We start from the raw sequence: 19,295 nt of genomic DNA on the forward strand, positions 1-19,295 counted from the left end.
AGGATAATATTTTTCAAGTGTGAAAGAACAATTAACTGCTGCATCTGCCAAAAACATCCTTCAAAAACTAATGGTGGCATAGAGATATTTTCTAACAGACAAAAGTTGAATGAATTAAACTCCAGCAAAACTGTCCTACAAGAAATAATAAAAGAATTTATGTAGGTTCAAAAGCAGTGACATGAGATAAAAACTCAGCTTTATAAGAAAGAATAGAATGTATTTAAAAATATTTTGAAAATTACTTTTTGTTTTCTATACATAAATTATTAAATATCCTTAAAGAGTATTGACGATGTAAAGTAAAAAAAGCAAAAGAACATAGATTTTATGCAATGTGTAGAAGTAAAATCACAAAGCCTCAAAAGGTAGATGGTAGCAATTGGAAAATATTGTCATATCTGAAATCGTGAGGTAATTAAATATTTTGAGATAGCTATAATATAAGGGTGTATATTATTTTTAAAGCAACTGCTTAAGAAAAGTAAGCCATGTAACTAAAAAATTATTAGAGGAAATAAAATAAATACTAAGATTATAGAGGATAATACATTATAACCAAGTGGTGTTTGTCTCTAGAATGCAAAGTTGTCTCAATATTCTAAAGTCAATCAATATATTCACCATATTCATATAAAGTTTAAATTACATGATCATCTCCGTGCAATAGATATAGAAAAAACTTTTGTTAAAAGTCACTGCCCATTTATGAGGGGTAAAAAAAACCCTTCAGAAAAGAAAGTAGAAGACTTTCTCAATCTGATAAAGTGTTAAGCACATTATACTTTAACACAAAATATCGAACACCCTAACATCAAGAACAAGGCAACAATCTTTGTCTTTCCCATATCTGTTAGACATTGTACAGAAAGTACCATGGGGGAAAAAAAACCCCAAAAAACGAAGAAACCACAAAGAACAGGAACAAGTAGACTTTACAATAAGTGAAACTGTCTTTATTCTTACATGACATGATTGTGAATGTAAAAATCCAGGGAAATCTACTAAAAAAAAAGCTAGAATGAAAAGTGTAAGTATTTCTATACACAAGAAACAGAAATAAATACCTAGGAATGAAATTAAGTAAACAACACCATTTATAATAGCTTAATAGTTAAAATCCAAGTACAAATAAATACATTTAATAAAAGATGTGCACCTACACATAGAGAAATTATAGTTCTAAATAAATGGAGATATATACCATATTCATGAATTTGAACATTCAATCTTGTAATCACTACTTTTCTCCCCATCAAGATTTATAGATTTAAACAATCTCAAGCAAATTGTAAGTAGATATTTTTGTAAAAATTGACAAGCTAATTCTAAAATGTATATGGAAATGCAAAGTGCTTAGAATGACCAAATTTTAAAGATATAAAGTTAGAAGCATGTTAAAGATATAAAGTTAGGAGATTACATTGCCTGATTTCAACACAGAGTATAAAACTACAATATATTAGGCACTTAGTTATTGGCATAAGAATAGACAGAGTAACTGTACAGAAGAGAAAACTTAGAATTATATTCATACTTGGGAAGTTCAATGATTTATTAAAAAGATGCTAATAAAATTCAGTAGAGGAAAAAGTCTTTTTAGCATGTAACATTAGAGTAATTGGATATCTTTAAAAAAATTAATCTTCACCCCTTTATTATGTCCCATATAAAAATTAATCAGATGAATTATATACTTAAATGTAAGAGCTAAAATTTAAAGCTTCTGAATGAAAATATTGGAAGAATATTTTTATATACTTGAAGTAAGCATAAAACAAACAAAAACGTGGATGAATCTCAGAAATATTATGTTGAATGAAAGAAGCTAAACATGAGTCTATACTGTATGATTCCACTATATGAAGTTCCAGAACAGGCAAAAACAATCTCTGGTTATAGAAACTGGAACAATCTCTCTGGAAGAGAGATATTTACTGGAAGTGCCACAAGGAATGCTTCAGGCCTTGGAAATGTTCTGTGTTTTGATTTGAATGATGTTAGAAGGGTCTGAACATTTGTCAAAATTTGTTGAACTATTCACTTAAAATCAAAGCATTATACTGTATGTAAAAAATACTCCAGTTAGTAAATTTATAAGCAGGAATCTCCCTACTCTTGGTCAAAGCACCTCTCTCATTTGAAATATTGAGGTAAACCAAATCAGTGAGGTGAATTACGATTTCTCAATAAAAGCAGAAAGGGCAGATTTCATTTGGGGGACATATAACTGCCTCTTCTCAAAATCATTCTCTGTCTGATGGTTAAATCCTAATATTCTTTCGACAGAACGTGATTTAAAAAATTATTTCAGAGAGAAAGAGACCAACACAAATGTATTTAACATTGTTATCACAGTAAGGTAGCATTAACCAAGGACTGGATAAAATAGGAGGAAAGGGCTGAAAAGGAGACATCAGAGAAAAGCAAAGAGAGACAAAAAATTTATTTCATTCTTGAAGGAAGATGTCCCTAAACAATCTGAACTCTCTATTGCTGTAGTGAATGGACTTCAACTCACTAACTTTGGTGACATCTCAGCAATTCTATTCACCATATGTATGATTTTGGTGTGTCATTTTGATTCTTACCTTCAGTTCCCTAAGTCTAGAATAGTAACTGCTACCCCAAAGCTTATCATAAATATAACTTAAAGGGAAACCTTAACCAACCCTTTCCCCCAATCCTTTGAAATCTGCACCAAATACAGGGAAATAATGAGTCCTTATACCGCTACCTTTGTGTTTGTAGAGATACTTGGAGAAAATATTTAGTCCACAAATTTGAGTTGATTCAAAAGTGAAAGAAGAGGTTTATTTCAAAGCTTCTTCTCGGTATTTTTTTTTTTTTTTTTTAACTTGAAGGCAACTATCTGATACAGATGGTTTTGTGGTTTGGAGAAGCAGAAAATAAGCATGATTTCATACACACCCATTTCTTCTGGGAATGTTTAAAGGAAAGATAAAAGATTGCTGGCACTCCTGTATATAACATGGAAAGTATTGTGGACTAAGAAATCGGTATAGGTTATGCTGCATTTACAGAAGAAAGTTTCTTATTTCCATGTAGACCATATTCTCTATGAAAATATTGTCTGTTGTTGTGAGATATGTGTAAGTGTTTAGCCTTATAGTTAAGAAAATGATACGAAGAGTAAAAAAGACATATCTAGACTTTATATGAGAGAGAAGAGACTTTGAATGCGATTGGATTCAAAGGATGAAAACCAATCTTGAAGTTGTCCAATGTATTTTGGAGACTCATAACCAAATTGCTCTGCTGAAACGACGTATGATGTATGTCTCAACTTAATGCCTTAGATTTTAGGAAAACATGTTTCTGTAGGTTAGTGTGGTCTATAGTTTGCCGTGGAAGAAAAAGATGATAAAATCCAAGGTGATATCAATCCTCATAAACTGCAGATGTGGATTTCTCAAAGACAAGCACAGATTTGAAACAAGAATTTAAAAATATACCTCTCTGAGCATGAAGGAAGGGAGGCTTGGGAGACGGAGAACAGGAGTTTGAACTGGGCGAGGCTTGGGAAACTGAGAACAGCAGTCTGAGCTGGTCTGCTTCCCGAAGGGTATGATGAAGAGCTACTTTGTTTATTCGTCCATTCACCCATTTGTCTTCTATTTATTTATTGCCTTTTTTGGGGGGGCTTGGGGAAAATCATATTTCACATGCAGTTTTAAGTTATTCTTTCCTCCATTGTATAGAAATGTCCAACTCTATAATGATATCTGTTATAAACACAGAGACTGGTATGGTGGGCTTGGAAGAACTGAGAGATACAAGAGCAAGGGAAATTTTCTTGTCCCATTTCCTCATCTCCTGCTAACATCACAGGAGAAGCAGCATCACCTCGAGGGGGAGGTCAGAGTTCCAGAGTTTTAGGCAATGGTTGGCAGCACAACCCGTATGGTCCAAAAGGGAGCCAAGAGCAACAGAGAGAAACATGCAATCCAAAGCAGCAGCTGCAAGGAGGAGGAAAAACAGTTTTAAGACAAACTCCCCTTTCCCAAAATATGGGGAAAGGCAAGACTAGTCTAATACTTGGGTTACATATGGATTATGTCAGATAACATATATTCTGCACATAGGAAGCACTGGATATATGGTAGCTATTAAAATAATAATAATAAATCTAAACGAATCCCACCTGGAACTATTTATCTGTGGAGGAATCTGAAGAGAGAGGTATGGCAGATCAGGAAGCCTCTGGGAATGAAGTAATAGTATTTAAAACATCAACAAATACTGACAACATAGAAGCATTGAATGCTACAGCTGGGAAATCTCAGTTATTTTAGTTTAACACTCTCATTTTACAAATGTATTAACTGAGTCCCCAAGAAATGAAGTGACTGGCTCAAAATCGCCCCTTATTTATAGCAATGGAGCTGGGATTTTTTTCCAATAGAGTGGGATTTTTTTTTTTTGGATCGTTTTCCAAGAAATGCTCAATGTCTGACATCTGCAAATAAATTTAAGAAAACTCTAAATAATACGTATAATATATTTATCTTAGTGGGGATGTTACTGGCAGACTGTTTTCCAGAAAAACGATGCCATTCAGTGGGTTAGGGTTTCAGTGATAAACATCAACTCAAGGGAATGAAAGTTCTTCCCTATAAAATATCATAAAGGATGTTCAATTTTGTGAGTAACCTGAGAACCTGATTTTCACTTTTCCATGTTTGTATACAAAGAAAATCTTGTTGAGACAGTAGAAGGATATCTAAACCTCTTCTATCCTACAAAATTGGAGTTTTTGGACCAGGACCAAGGAAAGTGACAGAAGCCAGCGTGGCTAATACAATGGGGATTGTGACCATGAGATAACAAGAGAGGTCGCATCCAGCACTGCCTGCGGTCAACTCCTTGCAGAGAAGCTGGACTTGCAATGTTAGCCACAATCCTTTATCTCCATTTGGAATCTTCCAACTGTAATTTGATATATAGTATTTTAGATACTTATTGAGGATGTGTGAGTATTCGTCACATGCATTCCCCTTTCCCTATATCCACACCAACATTTATGGGTTTTTTGACTTTTTAATAATGGTTTTTCTTAAAGGAGTAAGATGGTATCTTATTGTGGTTTCAACTTGCATTTCTCTCATAATTAATGATATTGAGCATTTTTCATGAGTTTGTTGTCCCTTTGTGTATCTTATTTTAAGAAATGTCTATCATGTGCTTTGCCTACTTTTTAATAGACTTATTTGTTTTCTCTTGCTGATTTGTTTGGGTTCCTTGATTCTGGTTGCTAGTCCTTTGTCGGACGCATAGTTTGCGAGTATTTTCTCCCATTCTGTAAGTTGCCTGTTTACTCTTCTGATTATTTCTTTTGCTTTGCAGAAGCTTCTCAGTTTGACTAGGTATCATTCATTTATTTTTGTTTTTGTTGCATTTGCTTTTGGGGTCTTAAACATACATTCTTTGCCTTGGCTGATGTCTAGAAGAGCTTTTCCAACATTGTCTTGTATAATTTTTGTAGTTTTAGAGCTTAAAAGTCTTTGATCCATCTTGAGTTGATTTTTGTATAAGGTGAGAAGTAGGGATCCACTTTCATTCTTCCACATGTGACTTGCCAGTTTTCCTAGCACCACGTATTAAATAGGGTGTCCATTTTCCAATATATGTTTTTGTATATTTTGTCAAAAATCAGTTGGTTGAACATTTTTGGCTTTATTTCTGGGTTCTCTATTTTGTTACATTGGTCTATATGCCTGCTTTTATACCAGTACCAAACTGTTTTGGTAACTATAGCCTTGTAGTATAATTTGAAGTCTGGTAATGTGATGCCTCTAGATTTGTTATTTTTGCTTAGGATTGCATTAGCTATTTGGGTTCTTTTTTGGTTCCCTATGAATTTTAGAACTGCTTTTCCTAATTCTGTTAAAAATGGTGTTGGTATTTTGATAGGAATTGCATTGAATCTGCAGATTACTTTGAGCAGTATGGTCATTTTCACAATATGGATTCTTCCAATTTGTGCGCATGAGACGTACTTTCATTTGTTTGTGTCGTGTATAATTTTTTCAGCAGTGTTTTGTAGTTCTCCTTATAGAGATCTTTTACATCCTTGGTTAAGTATATTCCTAGGTATTTAATATTTTTTGCAGCTGTTGTAAAAGGCATTGGGTTCTTTATTTGAGTCTCAGCTTGGTTATTGGTGGTGTATAGCAGTGCTACTGATTTGTGTACATTGATTTTGTAATCTGAGACTTTACTGAATTCATTTGTCAAATCTAAAAATATTTTGAAGAAGTCTTTGGAATTTTCTAGGTATACAGTTTATATAATCTGCAGACGGTGGTAGTTTGACTTTCTCTTTTCCAATTTGGATGCCCTTTCTTTCTTTCTCTCGCCTAATTCCTCTGGCTAGGACTTCCAGAAGTATGTTGAATAGGAGTGGTGAAAGTGGGCATCCTTGTCTTGTTACTTTTCTCAAGGGGAATGCTTTCAACTTTTCTCCATTCAGTGTGATGTTGACTGTCGGTTTGTCATACATGGCTTTTGTTTTTCTTTTATTTATTTATTTGTTTGTTTGTTTATTTATTTATTTATTTTTAAAAAGACAGGGTCTTGCTATGTTGCTCAGGCTGGTCTCAAACTCCTGGGCTCAAGCGATCCTCCCACCTTAGCCTCCCAACATGTTGGGATTACAGTCGTGAGCCACTGTTCCTGGCCTGGCTTTTATTATTTTGGAATATGTCCATTCTATGCTGAGTTTGTTGACTTTTTATCAAAAAAGGATACCAATTTTCTTGAATGCTTTTGCTGTGTCTATTGAGATGATAATATAGTTTTTATTTTTAAATTCTGTTTATGGAATATGTCACATTTATTGACTTGCATAGGTTAAAGCATCACTGCATTTCTGAGATGAAACCCACTTGCTCATAATGAATTATCTTTTTGATGTGCTGTTGGATTCAGTTAGCTAGTATTTTGTGGAGGATTTTTGCATCTAAGTTCACCAGGGAATTTGTTCTGTCATTTTTGTTGCGGTTGTTGTTGTGTCTTTTCCTGGTTTTGGTATCAGGGTGATACTAGCTTCACAGAATGATTTAGGGAGGATTCCTTCTTTTTCAATCTTTTGGAATAATTTCAGTAGAATTGGCACCAGTTCTTCTATGAATGTCTAGTAGAATTTAGCTGTGAATCCATCTGATCCTGGACTTTTTTTTTTTTCTGCTGGCAATTTTTAAATTACTGATTCAATCTTGCTGCTTGGTATTAGTCTGTTTCTGTTTCTTCCTGATTTAATCTAGGAGGGTTGAATGTTTCCAGGAATTTATCCATTTCCTCTAGGTTTTCTAGTTTGTGCACATTAAAGTATTCACAGAAGTCTTGAATGATCTTTTGTATTTCTGTGGTGTCGGTTATAATGTCTCCAGTTTCATTTCTAATTGAGGTTTTTTGGATCTTCTGTCTTCTTTTCTTGGTTAATCTATCTAATGATCTATTGATTTTGTTTATTTTTTTTCAAATAACCAGCTTTTTCTTTCATTGATCTTTTTTTTTGTTTGAAGTTCATTTAGTTCTGTTCTTATCTTTGTTATTTATTTCCTTCTTCTAGCTCTAGGTTTCGTTTGTTCTTGTTTCTCTAGTTCCTTGAGGTGTGACATTAGGTTGTCAACTTGTGCTCTTTAAAACTTTTTGCTGTAGGCATTTAGTGCTATAACCTTTCCTTTTAGCTTTTGCTGTATCTGGAGGTTTTAATAACTTGTGTCACTATTATTATTCAATTCAAATAACTTTTAAATTTCTCTCTTGATTTCATTGTTAACCCAGAGATTGTTCAGGAGCAGATTATTTAATTCCATTTGTTTGTATAATTTTACAGATTGTTTTTGGAGTTAACTTCTAGTTTTATTCTACTGTGGCCTGAGAAGATAATTGATATGATTTTCATTTCTTAAAATTTATTGAGACTTGTTTTGTGGCCAATTATATGGTCTATCTCAGAGAATGCTAATACAATGGGGATGTAAATATCTGTTAAGTCCATTTGTTCTAGTGTGTCACTTAAGTCTATTGTTTCTCTGTTGACTTTCTGTCTTGAAGACCTGTCTAGTGCTGTCAGTGGTATACTGAAGTCTTTCCCTAATATTGTTTTGCCATCTGCTTTGTTTCTCAGATCTGGCAGTAATTGTTTTACGAATCTGGGAGTGCCAGTGTTTGGTGTGTATAAATTGAGAATTATAATATCTTGCTAAATTAATTCTATTGTTATTATATAGTGACTATCATTGCCTTTTTTTTTTTTTTTTTTTTTTTTTTTTTTGCTGTTGTTACTTTGAAGTCTGTTTTGTCTGATATAAGAATAGCTATTTCTGTGCATGCTTGTTAATCCCAGCACTTTGGGAGGTTGAGGTAGGTGGATCACCTGAGGTCAGGAGTTTGCACCAGCCTGACTCACATGGTGAAACCTTATAATCCGAGCTACTTGGGAGGCTGAGACAGGAGAATCGCTTGTACCTGGGAGGCAGAGGTTGCAGTCGGCTGAAATCATGCCATTGCACTCCAGCCTGGGCAACAAGAGTGAAACTCCATCTCAAAAAAAAGAAAAAAAAAAGCGATTTCTGCTCTCTTTTGATTTTCATTTGTATGGAATACCTTTTTACCTTTTTCTATCCTTTTACCTTGGGTTTATATGAATCTTCCCATGTTAGGTGAGTCTCTTGAAGACAACAGATACTTGGATTGTGATTTTTTATCCATTCTGCCATTCTATATCTTTTAAGTGGAGTGTCTAGGCCATTTACATTCAACATTAATATTGAGATGTGAGGTACTGTTCTCTTCATCATGTTAATTCTTACCCAGATAGTTTTATTTCATTGATATTGTTTTACACACCCTAAGAGTTTTAAGTTTTCAAGAGGTTCTGTCTTGGTGCATATTAGGCTCTCATTTCAGGGTTTAGAACTCCTCTTAGTATTTGATGTAATGTTGGTTTGGTAGTGACAAATTCCCTCAGCAGTTGTCTGAAAATGACTTTATTTTTCCTTCATTTATGAAACTTAGTTTTGCAGGATACAAAATTATTGACTGACAGTTGTTCTGTGTAAGGAGGTTGAAGATAGGACTCCAATCCCTCTAGCTTGTAAGATTTCTGCTGAGAAGTCTGCTGGTAGTCTGATCAGTTTTCCTTTGTGGGTTACCTGATGCCTTTGTCTTACTGATGAAGGAATTCTTTCCTTCTTATTGCCTTTAGATAACCTAATGACTGCATGACTTGCTGAAGATCTTTATGCAATGAATTTCCCAGGAGAATTACTTGAACCTGGGAGGCAGAGGTTGCAGTGAGCCGAAATCATGCCATTGCACTCCAACCTGGGCAACAAGAGCAAAACTCCATCTTGGAGTGTCTTGGATTTGGATATCTAGATTTCTATCCAGGCCAGAGAAGTTTTCCTCAATTATTCCCTCAAATAAGTTCTCCAGACATATTATTTTCTCTCTTCTTTCAGGAACACCGATTATTCTTAGGTTTGACCATTTTATGTAATCCCTTATTTCTTGGAGACTTTCTTAATTTCGTTTGATTTTTTCTTTATTTTTGCCTGATTGATTAAATTCAAAAGCCTTGTCTTCAAGCTCTGATTTTTTTTTTTTTACTTGTTATAGTCTATTGTTAAAATTTTCCACTGCATTTTGTAATTCTCTCAGTGTGTTTTTCATCTCCAGAACTTCTGGTTTGGTTTTTCTTTATGATATTTCTCTCTCTAGAAATTTTTTATTCATATCCTGAACTGCTTTTTAAATTTCTTTATGATGGTTTTCACCTTCCTCTGATATCTCCTCAAGTAGCTTGATAATTGACCTTCTGAATTCCTTATCTGGTATTTCAAAGATTTCATCTTAGTTTGGGTCCATTGCTGGAGAGCTAGTGTGACATTTTGTGGGTGTTGTAGCACCCTGTTTTGTCATATTAACAGAGTTAGTTTTCTGGCTTCTTCTCATTCTTGAATATACATATGATTTGACTGTGTTTCTTTTATTTTGTTTGCTTGCTTGTTTTTAAATTCTTTTTTCCCCTAAAGGATGAGACTTTAATGCTTAAAGTTAATTACAGTCTAATTCAGTTATTGGTGCTTTCAGGGGTGATGACTCTATAAGAGTTCCTTGGTTAGAGAGAGTCTTTGTATGGTGGCTTTCTTATATGCTGGTTGTAGTAGCAATGTGCTAAATGTGTGAGCAAGTTCACTATCTTCTAGGGGGTTGGAATGGTCAAGGTATTTTAAAGCTTATCCCCCCGTGGCAGGCACTTTTCTTATTTATTTGTTTTTCCTCAATATTTTATTTACTGGTTTGATGATTTAGGATTCATTCCTGGGTAGGAACTGGTTGCGGCTAAAGCAGGTGGATAAATGAAGTTACAACCTTGACAGAGGTGGGTGGAGGAGGCCTCAGTCTGTAGCACTAAGGTCTTATCAGGGTAAAGAGTTGGAGCAACTTCAGCTCCAGCTGGGTCAGCAGGAAAGATATCCACCTATCAGGCACGCTCCTGTCTCAGTGCTCTGGCTATTCAGATCAGATAGGCGCCCCTTTCATACATAGGAACGTTGATGTTCCAAGCAGAGAAGGACTGTGACTCAGTCTCTCATGCAAGCCTGAACCTGGAAGGCGTTCCTTCTGTGGGAATGCAGTCACCCTGGTAGATCCCAGAAAGGCTGTCTATAGTTGCACCCATGCTGAGATCTTGTGGGAGAAGCCCCACTGTGCATACAGTGGTAGACAAGTGAGGAAAGATATTTTTTTCTTCTCCAAGACCCCTCATGTGCATCAGGGCTGTCTGACTGTTGGGATAGTAGCTGAAGACTTTTTCTGCTGGGTCCAGCACTGCAACTGTGCCTCTGCTGAAAGAAACTCCATCAGCAAAATGAGCCAGTGTTCAAGGCCTGCCATCCAGATTCTTTTGTTCCACAGGGCGTTTCCTTAATGTGGTGCACTCTCCCTTCCCTTAAAAGTGCGAGTCCCTGGGAGCCAGACTACTGGGAGCGAGCTGAGTTCCACTCAGCCTGCAACTACCCTGAGTCATAAGCTTTCCCCGTGAAGACAGAAATTGCGGCTTTCAGGCCACGCCCCTCCCCATCCACGGCAAAGCTGAACGCCTGGCTCCTGCATTCACGATTCCTACACTTGCCGCCTACTTTTCAGTCTCCCCCTCACTCCAGCTCTGACCAGGGGAGTTCGTCCCTATCTGAGGTTACATCATGATATCCAGCAGGGGGCTTCTTTCAACCTGCGCCCACTTCCTGAACTTTTTGGCGGTCGTCTGCAGCAGTTCCCCTGTGAAGAACAGGAAGGAATGGCCGCCCTCAGCTCGTGCTGGGATCTGGGAATGCATGCAAGGGTCTTCCCACTGCTGCTCCCACTTTTATATTCCACAACCCTCCCCAAGTTGGTTCCTGTGCTGGGTGCGGTTAGGGCCTTTCCCTATGGCCTGACTTTCAGGGTCCCCAGTGGGGGTGTATATCTCAGAGGCAGTCTCTCCTCCTCTCCTACTCTGGGGATTTGCGGCGCTTCACCTGACTCACAGTGTAGGCTGCAGCCTCCTGCTTCCTTCAAAGGGTATGTAATTCCTTCAGTTTCACTGTTCAGTTCCTGTGTCGCTTCTTGAAAAAAATTTCACAGTGCGAATCGCTAGACACTATTTTGTCCTTCCAAGTGGGAAAGGTATGCTAGCAATGCCTCTGATCTGCCATTTTGAACAAAACAAACAAACACACAAAACAACTAGATGCTTTTATTTTTGGCTTTTGCCTGATTGTTCTGGTGAGGACTTGCAGTGCTATATTGAATGAGAGTGGTGAAAGCAGGTATCTTGTGTTGTTCCAGTTCTTAAAGAAAAGATTTTCAGCTTTTCCTTATTCAGAATGATGTTAGCTGTGGGCTTGTCATATGTGGCCTTTATTATGTTGAGGTATGTTCTTACTATGCCTAGCTTGTTGAGAATTTTTATCATCAAGGGGTGTTAAAATTTATGAAGTGTTTTTCCTGCTTTTATTGAGAAGAAGAATTGTTATATGGTTTTTGTCCTTTATTCTGTCGATGTGATGTTTTATATTTATTGATTTGCATACATTGAACCATCTTTTCATCCCGGGGATAAATCCCACTTGATCATGGTTTATTATTTATTTGATGTGCTGTAGAGTTTGGTTTGTGAGTATTTTTGTTGGGAATTTTTGCATCTGTGTTCACCAGGGGTAAACCTGTAGTTTTCTATTTTGTTGTTGTTGCATTCTTGTCTGCTTTCGGTAACAATGTAATACTTGTTTTGTAAGAATGAGTTGCATTCTTATGAAGGGAGAATTCTCTCCTCTTCATTTTTTGGAATCGCTTGAGGAGAACTGGTGTTATTTATTTTTTGAAAGTTTAGTAGAATTCAGTAGTGAAGCTATTCAGTCCTGGATTTTTGTTGGGAGACGTTTTATTATGGCTTCCTTCTCATTACTTATTATTGGTCTGTTCAGGTTTTCTATTTCTTCCTGACTCAATGTTGGTAAATTGTATGTATCCAGGAATTTATCCATTTTGTCTCAGTTCTCCAGTTTCTTAGTGTGTAATTGTTCATAATAGTCTTTAATGGCCTTTTGTATTTCTGTGGTATCAGTTGTAATGTTTCCTTTTTCATTTCTGATTTTTTTGAGGTCTTCTTTCTTTGTTTTCTTGGCCAGTCTCACAAGTGGTTGATGAATCTTGTTTATATTTTCAAAAATCAGCTTTTTGTTTCATTCACCTTTGTATTTTTTTTAAGTCTCTGTTTTATTTAGTTCTGCTCTGATCTCCATTATTATTTTTCTTCTGCTAACTTTGGGTTTAGTTTGATGAGATTTTTTTTTATCCTTTCATTCGGTCTATACTATATTCTTTAAGAGGAAAGTTCAATCTATTTACATTTAAGGTTAGTATTAATATGTGAGGTCTTATTTCTTTCATTTTATTAATTCATTTCTGGTTGTTTTGTTTATACTTTGTTCCTTTTTTTCTCTCTTAATATTCATCATTGTGGTTTTCAGTAGTAGTAATATTTGAGTCTTTTCTCTTCCTTGTTCGTATGTTTGCTCTACCAGGGGTATTTGTGTTTTCATGTGTTTTTATGATTGCAGATACTGTTCTTTCACTTCTGGGTATAAGACTCCTTTATGCATTTTTTGTAGGGCCTATCATAGTGGTGATCAATTTCTTCAGGTTTTCCTTGTCTGGGAAAGACTTAATTTCTCTTTCATTTATGAAGAAAAATATTCCTGAGTCATCCTTGGCTGGCAGATTTTTCTGTCAGCACTTTGAATATATCATCCTATTCTCCTCTGGTCTGTTAGGTTTCTGCTGAGAAATCATCTGTTAGGGTTTTGTTTTTGTTTTTTTATACATGGCTTGATGTTTTTGTATTGCTATTTTCAGAATTTTTGCCTTTGACTTTTGACAGTTTGACTATAATGTGCTATAGAGAAGACCTTTTTGCACTGTATCTATTTGGGGATCTCTGAGCTTTCTGTATCTAAATGTCTAAATATCCTGCTAGACTTGGGAAGTTTTCATCCATTTTTTATTAAATTCATTTTTGAACTCTTTTGTTTTCTCTTCACCTCTAGTATTCAGAGAATTTGAATATTTGGTGACTTTATGTTGTCCCATATATCACATAGTGTTTGCTCGTTCTTTTAAATTATGTTTTCTTTATTTTTGCCTAATTGGGTTATTTTAAAATTCCTGTCTTCAAGTTCTGAGATTCTTTCCTCTGCTTAATCCATTGTATTGTTGAAGCTTTTAAATGTACTTTATATTTCATTCAATTTTTTAGTTCTAGAATTTCTGGTTTTTTAAAATGATCTTTATCTTTCTGGCAAATTTCTCATTCATATTCTGCATTATTTTTATGATTAATTTGTATTGTTTTGTAGCATTCTCTTGTATCTCATTGAACTTCTTGAAAATCAGTATTTTAAATTCTTTAGGATTTTGTAAAAAATTTTTTATTAGGATCTGTTGCTGGAGAATTATTGTTTCTTTGGAAATGCCTTATTTTCTTCCTTTTTTCTGTTTCCTGTGTCCTTATGTTGATATATGCATATTTGGTGAAACAATTACTTCCTTTAATTTTTTTGAATTTACTTTCATAGGGGAGGATTTTTCTTGAGGATATATCTATGGTGTTGGTTGAGTAGGACACTTTGGCTTTGATTCTTGGTGCATGCAGTAGTGTAGTTTCTGTATGAGTTCTTCTGTAAACAACATCAGTGGTGTGTGATTTTCTTGGTGTCTTAAGGGGTTATTGTTAGTGAAGGTTGTGGTGAATTTTGCTGGAGACAGGGATGTCAGGTGGACCAGTCTTCAGAACCCAGTGGTGGCAAGGGTGGTCTGAGTGTGCCTGTCCTTGGGACCTAGGGTGGCATATGCAGGCACTGGTATTAGCAGGTCAGGTGGGCCAATTCTTGAGTCTCTAGGTAGCTTGCGTGGATGCTTATAATGGAGGAAGTAGGCAAGTTATTGGGCTTCTGAACAGAAAATGTGGCACAGGTAATGGCAATTAAGTGATGGGACAACTCTCTGAGTCTTGAGTGGTGCACACTGCACAGTGGCTGTGTTGGGCTAGGAGGGTCAATTTCCAGGCCCACAGGTAGTACACGCAGGTGGATACTAGCCATGGTGGTAGGAGCAGGGTGGGTGAGTCCAACTGCAGGCACCTGGGAGGAGTGCTCAGGTGCCGACAGTGGTGGACTGGCCTGGGTGGTCCCCAGGCCATTTTATTACATGCTCTGGCACTGGGAGCAGGGAGGTGAAGCCGGGCCACGTGGGCTTGTCCTCAGGTCCCTGGTAGTGTAGGCACTGGTTGTGGTAGGCAGAGTCAGGGTGGTCCCCAGACTCTTGGTAGAATGTTCAAGTTGAGGGGGTAGCAACAGCTGCTACTAAAGAGGTCAGTGTTGCTCTCAGTGGCAGCCACAGGCAGGCAGGTGAGGAATGTGCACTTTGTTCATATTTCAACCTCTGTGCTGGCAGCCCTCACTTTGCTTGTTCCTCAGCCCTGGTAGCAGCAACCTCCCTCCCACTTGCCACTTCAGCCCTCGAGGCAGCAACTCAGAGTGTGGGAAACTGCAGGCGGGGGAATCTGGGCATATGAAAATGCATGGTGGCTCTACTGCTAGAAGCAATGGAGTCACTGTTGATGACCCATGCCTTGGCCCTTTGCAGTCTATTGAGGGATGAGCTCTTAAAATGGCACCTTGCTGTAACTGCTTAGGACTCTGGGCTGTGAGGGACCCACTGTGAGCTTCCTTGCTGGAGCAGTGCCATCATGTGGTCTCCGGGAAGCTCCCTATATCAGTTTCAGGGCCTGCTATAGCCAAGAGACTCTCCAGTGACTATGTTTGCAAGAGTCTATGGTGGTAATGTGGACTGCTGGGCGTCTCTGATTTACTCCTTCCTCACAATGGGGAGACTCTACAGGTCCCCAGTCAGCCTCAGCCCAGTAGGCTGCCTCATTTATCTCTCATTCCCTGCTTTGGGGCTTCCTGTCACTTCTCTGTTGAATTCCAGTGTTCTCTCTTAGATGATCTATTTGAAGTGTTACTATCTACTCACTATTTTCATTCTTTGTTGAGAAGGTGAGTGTGAGATGCCTCTAGTGAGCCATCTTGAAGCCTGTGACTGTCTTTGGTCAGTAAGCTATTATCCTGGGAAACAATATCTGTTTATTGTCATGCACAGAAATATCTGTACACATCGTGAAATGCTGTCACAGAGGGGAAGGGATGAACTTCACCTTTCAGAACCAGCACTAGCACCTGTGATTTTTAATTCTTAGATTTTTCCAGGAGATCAAGACGTCATACCACCACTGTTAATTCCAAGTTAGTAAAGGTGTATAATGACCAAGGTAGCTGTTGTGCCTGGGGTCAGATGGTCTGGATCATCAAAAATAGTTTTTTGGTTGAGCGCAGTGGCTCACACCTGTGATCCCAGCACTTTGGGAGTCTGAGGCGGACGGATCACCAGAAGTCAGGAGTTCGAGACCAGCCTAGCCAACATGGTGAAACCCTGTCTCTACTAAAAATACAAAAAATAGCTGGGCGTAGTGTTGCGGGCCTGTGGTCCCAGCTACTCGGGAGGCTGAGGCAGGAGAATTGCTTGAACCCAGGAGACAGAGGCTGTGGTGAGCCAAGATTGCATCCCTGTACTCCAGCCTAGGTGACAGAGACTGACTCCAACTCAAAATATATATATATTTTTTTTCTCCAGTAGCACAGTTGCTTTAATATGTATTTGCTCATGAATCCAAATTCTGGTCAACCTCTTAATGAAGAAGTGGCCCAAATTAACCTGTTTTCAAAAGTTTATTATTCTGACATACACAGTTTCCTTAGAAATAATGTATGTCTAAGCATATCTAGTCCTCTCTTCTCCAGAGTCTCCCAGAGATTTTCCATATGCAAGTCTTGCCTTCCTCATCTCAGGTTTTCTCTCTGTCAACTCTCTCCCCAGGTCAGGCCTTCTTCATAGGGATCCTTGTTTTAGGTGCCTCCCAGATGCTACTGCCAGCAGTGCCAAGTGTTTTATTCTCAGGATATGGAAAACTCATATTCCAGCTATAGGTGAAGGATCTAAAGACAAAAACTGCATCTAAAATGGCATGGGTGTTGAGGTTGAGATAGTAAATAAAAACTAGAGAAGAAAAGAATAACTGAAAATAATTTCACTCTTTTTACCTAATATTTTAATACTTAGAGAAGATACACATATATATATACACACACATACACAAATATATACATATTAGGTTGGTGCAAAAGTGATTGTGGTTTCAGACTGTGAATTTTAAATCATTATAACTAGTTTCAGACACATCTTTATTAATCAAAATAGGAACGATTACAATCAACACATTCTTGCCAATGAGAAATAAGTTTGTTTATTTCCTATAGTGTAAAAATCCTTGCTTCGGGGCTCAATGAACTCTTGGAAAGCATTTTCTGAATCCTGCTGGTTGTGAAAGCATTTTCCCTGCAAAACGTTGTCTAGATGCTTGAAGAAGTGGTAGCCGGTTGGCGAGAGGTCAGGTGAATATGGCGGATGAAGCAAAACTTCAGAGCCCAATTCGTTCAACTTTCGAAATGTTGGCTGTGTGACGTACAGTTGGGAATTGCCGTGGAGAAGAATTGGATCCTTCCTGTTGACCAATGCTGGCTGCAGGCATTGCAGTTTTCAGTGCCTCTCATTGATTTGCCAAGCATACTTTTCAGATGTAATGGTTAGGCCAGGATTCAGAAAGCTGTAGTGGATCAGACTGGCAGCAGATCACCAAACAGTGACCATGACCTTTTTGTTGTGCAAGTTTGGCTTTGGGGAGTGCTTTGGAGCTTCCTCTCAGTACATCCACTGAACTGGTCATTGCTGGTTGTCGTATAAAATCCACTTTTCATCGCATGTCACAATCCAATTGAGAAATGGTTCATTGATGTTGTGTAGAATAAGAGAAGGCAACACTTCAAAAACATTTTCACTCAGCTCATGAGGCACCCATTTATCAAGCTTTTTCACCTTTCCAATTTGTTTCAAATGCCAAATGACCATAGAATGGTCAACGTTGAGTTCTTCAGCAACTTATCATGTAGTTGTAAGAGGATCAGCTTCAATGATCGCTCTCAGTTGGTCGTTGTCAACTTCTGATGGCCGGGCAATATGCTCCTCATCTTTAAGGCTCTTGTCTCCTTTGCAAAACTTTTTGAACCACCACTGCACTGTATGTTCATTTGCAGTTCCTGGGCCAAATGTATTGTTTATGTTGCCAGTTGTCTCTGCTGTTTTATGACCCGTTTTGAAAAGTTTGAATTTACTTTTGGTCTAACATCATTTCCGTAGTCTAAAATAAATATAAAATAAACAGCAAGTAATAAGTCATTAGCAAAAAAACATAAAGCAAGACATGCGCATTAAAATGATGTGTAACATAACCACATTTATTTAAGAACGTATTCCAATGTCAAATGCCAAATTTCCACAGTGCAAAAACCGCAATTACTTTTGCACCAATCTCATTGTATCTTCTAAAACACATTTTATATGATATACACATTTATATATGAAAGAGTATTTATTGATATATGTGCATTTATATGTAAATTTAAAAATACAACTCAAATAGCTACCAGAGTCAAACCCTTAATTCAGTAATTTACATGGCCTTGAAATCCTGTGAGAGATCAAAGTCACTTGTTCTGATTTGTACAACTGCAGGAAGGCACTCTGAGAGCTGGACCCCTTATTACTGGATAAGGAGCTGCATCAAATCCAGCTTTACATCTGTTTGCACTACCCAGACAAAACAATCCTTGAGACCTCCTACGTGCCATGTCATTACTACTACAGAACCAAGGAGGGGCTGTACTTGCTTCCCTCTTAGATGTTCACTCTTTCATTCACACCCAAGATTCTCCAGAATTCAGAGAAATGCCCCAAAACTCTTTGGTTCCCTTTATCTTCCTAAGTCACATCTCAGAAAACTTCTCACTACATGTGAAATGGACAGCCCACGTCACAAGTACACGGCTGTGTCTTTTCGTTCTTCAACTTCCCCAGCCAACTGCTCTCTGTAGCATCAGGATTTGGATGATATCAATTCTTTTGACATCGCCTCTTTTGGATCTTTGTTTTCCTAAGGGGAGCCCAGTTTAATTGAGTGTGGATATTAGTATCATACAATCAGCAGCCAGATGGTCCAGAGACGGGGATTTTGATACATGTGGTCTCTGTCCTTCAGAAGGAAGTGATTGCTGCTTCTCACTGTGTCTGAGATGCTGTAGATATTGGCAGCATTAACAATAGGCCTCTCAGTGCAAAGCAAAAGTGACATGTAACATGTAATAGAGCACAATCTCATCCTGAGATGTGTTTCTGCTACTATCCATCCTCCAGCCAGCAGAGTTCTGGAGACAGTGAATTCTGCGACTGCCACAGGGCATCTGGTTCTAGTTCAAATCCACAAAGTTTGTAAATGAATAATCTGAGGCCCAGATAAGACTCCCTCACAAAATAAGTTACTGGCAGACACAAAACTAGAGGCCAGATTACTAAACTCTCATTATAGTGCTCAGTTTTACCCACATTCTGGATCTAGATAATTAAAATATAATGCATAATCATTTACTATATATCTACTATATTGTATGGTAGTATTGTATAAATAAATAAAAAAAATTAATATAAAAAGTACATGAAAATACAAATAAGTTAACATAAAGAAAAGTCTCAAAATGGTTATAACTGCATAT

The 19,295-nt window shown here is 37.3% G+C and overlaps 1 protein-coding gene across 1 annotated transcript in view; it reads right to left on the reverse strand.

Annotated features, from left to right (window-relative positions):
- Positions 1 to 18,607, reverse strand: part of LOC126939902 (protoheme IX farnesyltransferase, mitochondrial) — a 558,222-nt gene extending 539,615 nt beyond the window's left edge. Inside the window, exon 1 of the mRNA XM_050765727.1 lies at positions 18,597 to 18,607. The gene's annotated coding sequence lies outside the window, so the exon portion shown is untranslated. The remainder of the gene's footprint in view (positions 1 to 18,596) is intronic.
- Positions 18,608 to 19,295: the final 688 nt, after the last annotated feature.

The sequence above is a fragment of the Macaca thibetana genome, chromosome 16 (genome assembly GCF_024542745.1).
Source record: "Macaca thibetana thibetana isolate TM-01 chromosome 16, ASM2454274v1, whole genome shotgun sequence".
Classification (NCBI taxonomy): domain Eukaryota; kingdom Metazoa; phylum Chordata; class Mammalia; order Primates; family Cercopithecidae; genus Macaca; species Macaca thibetana.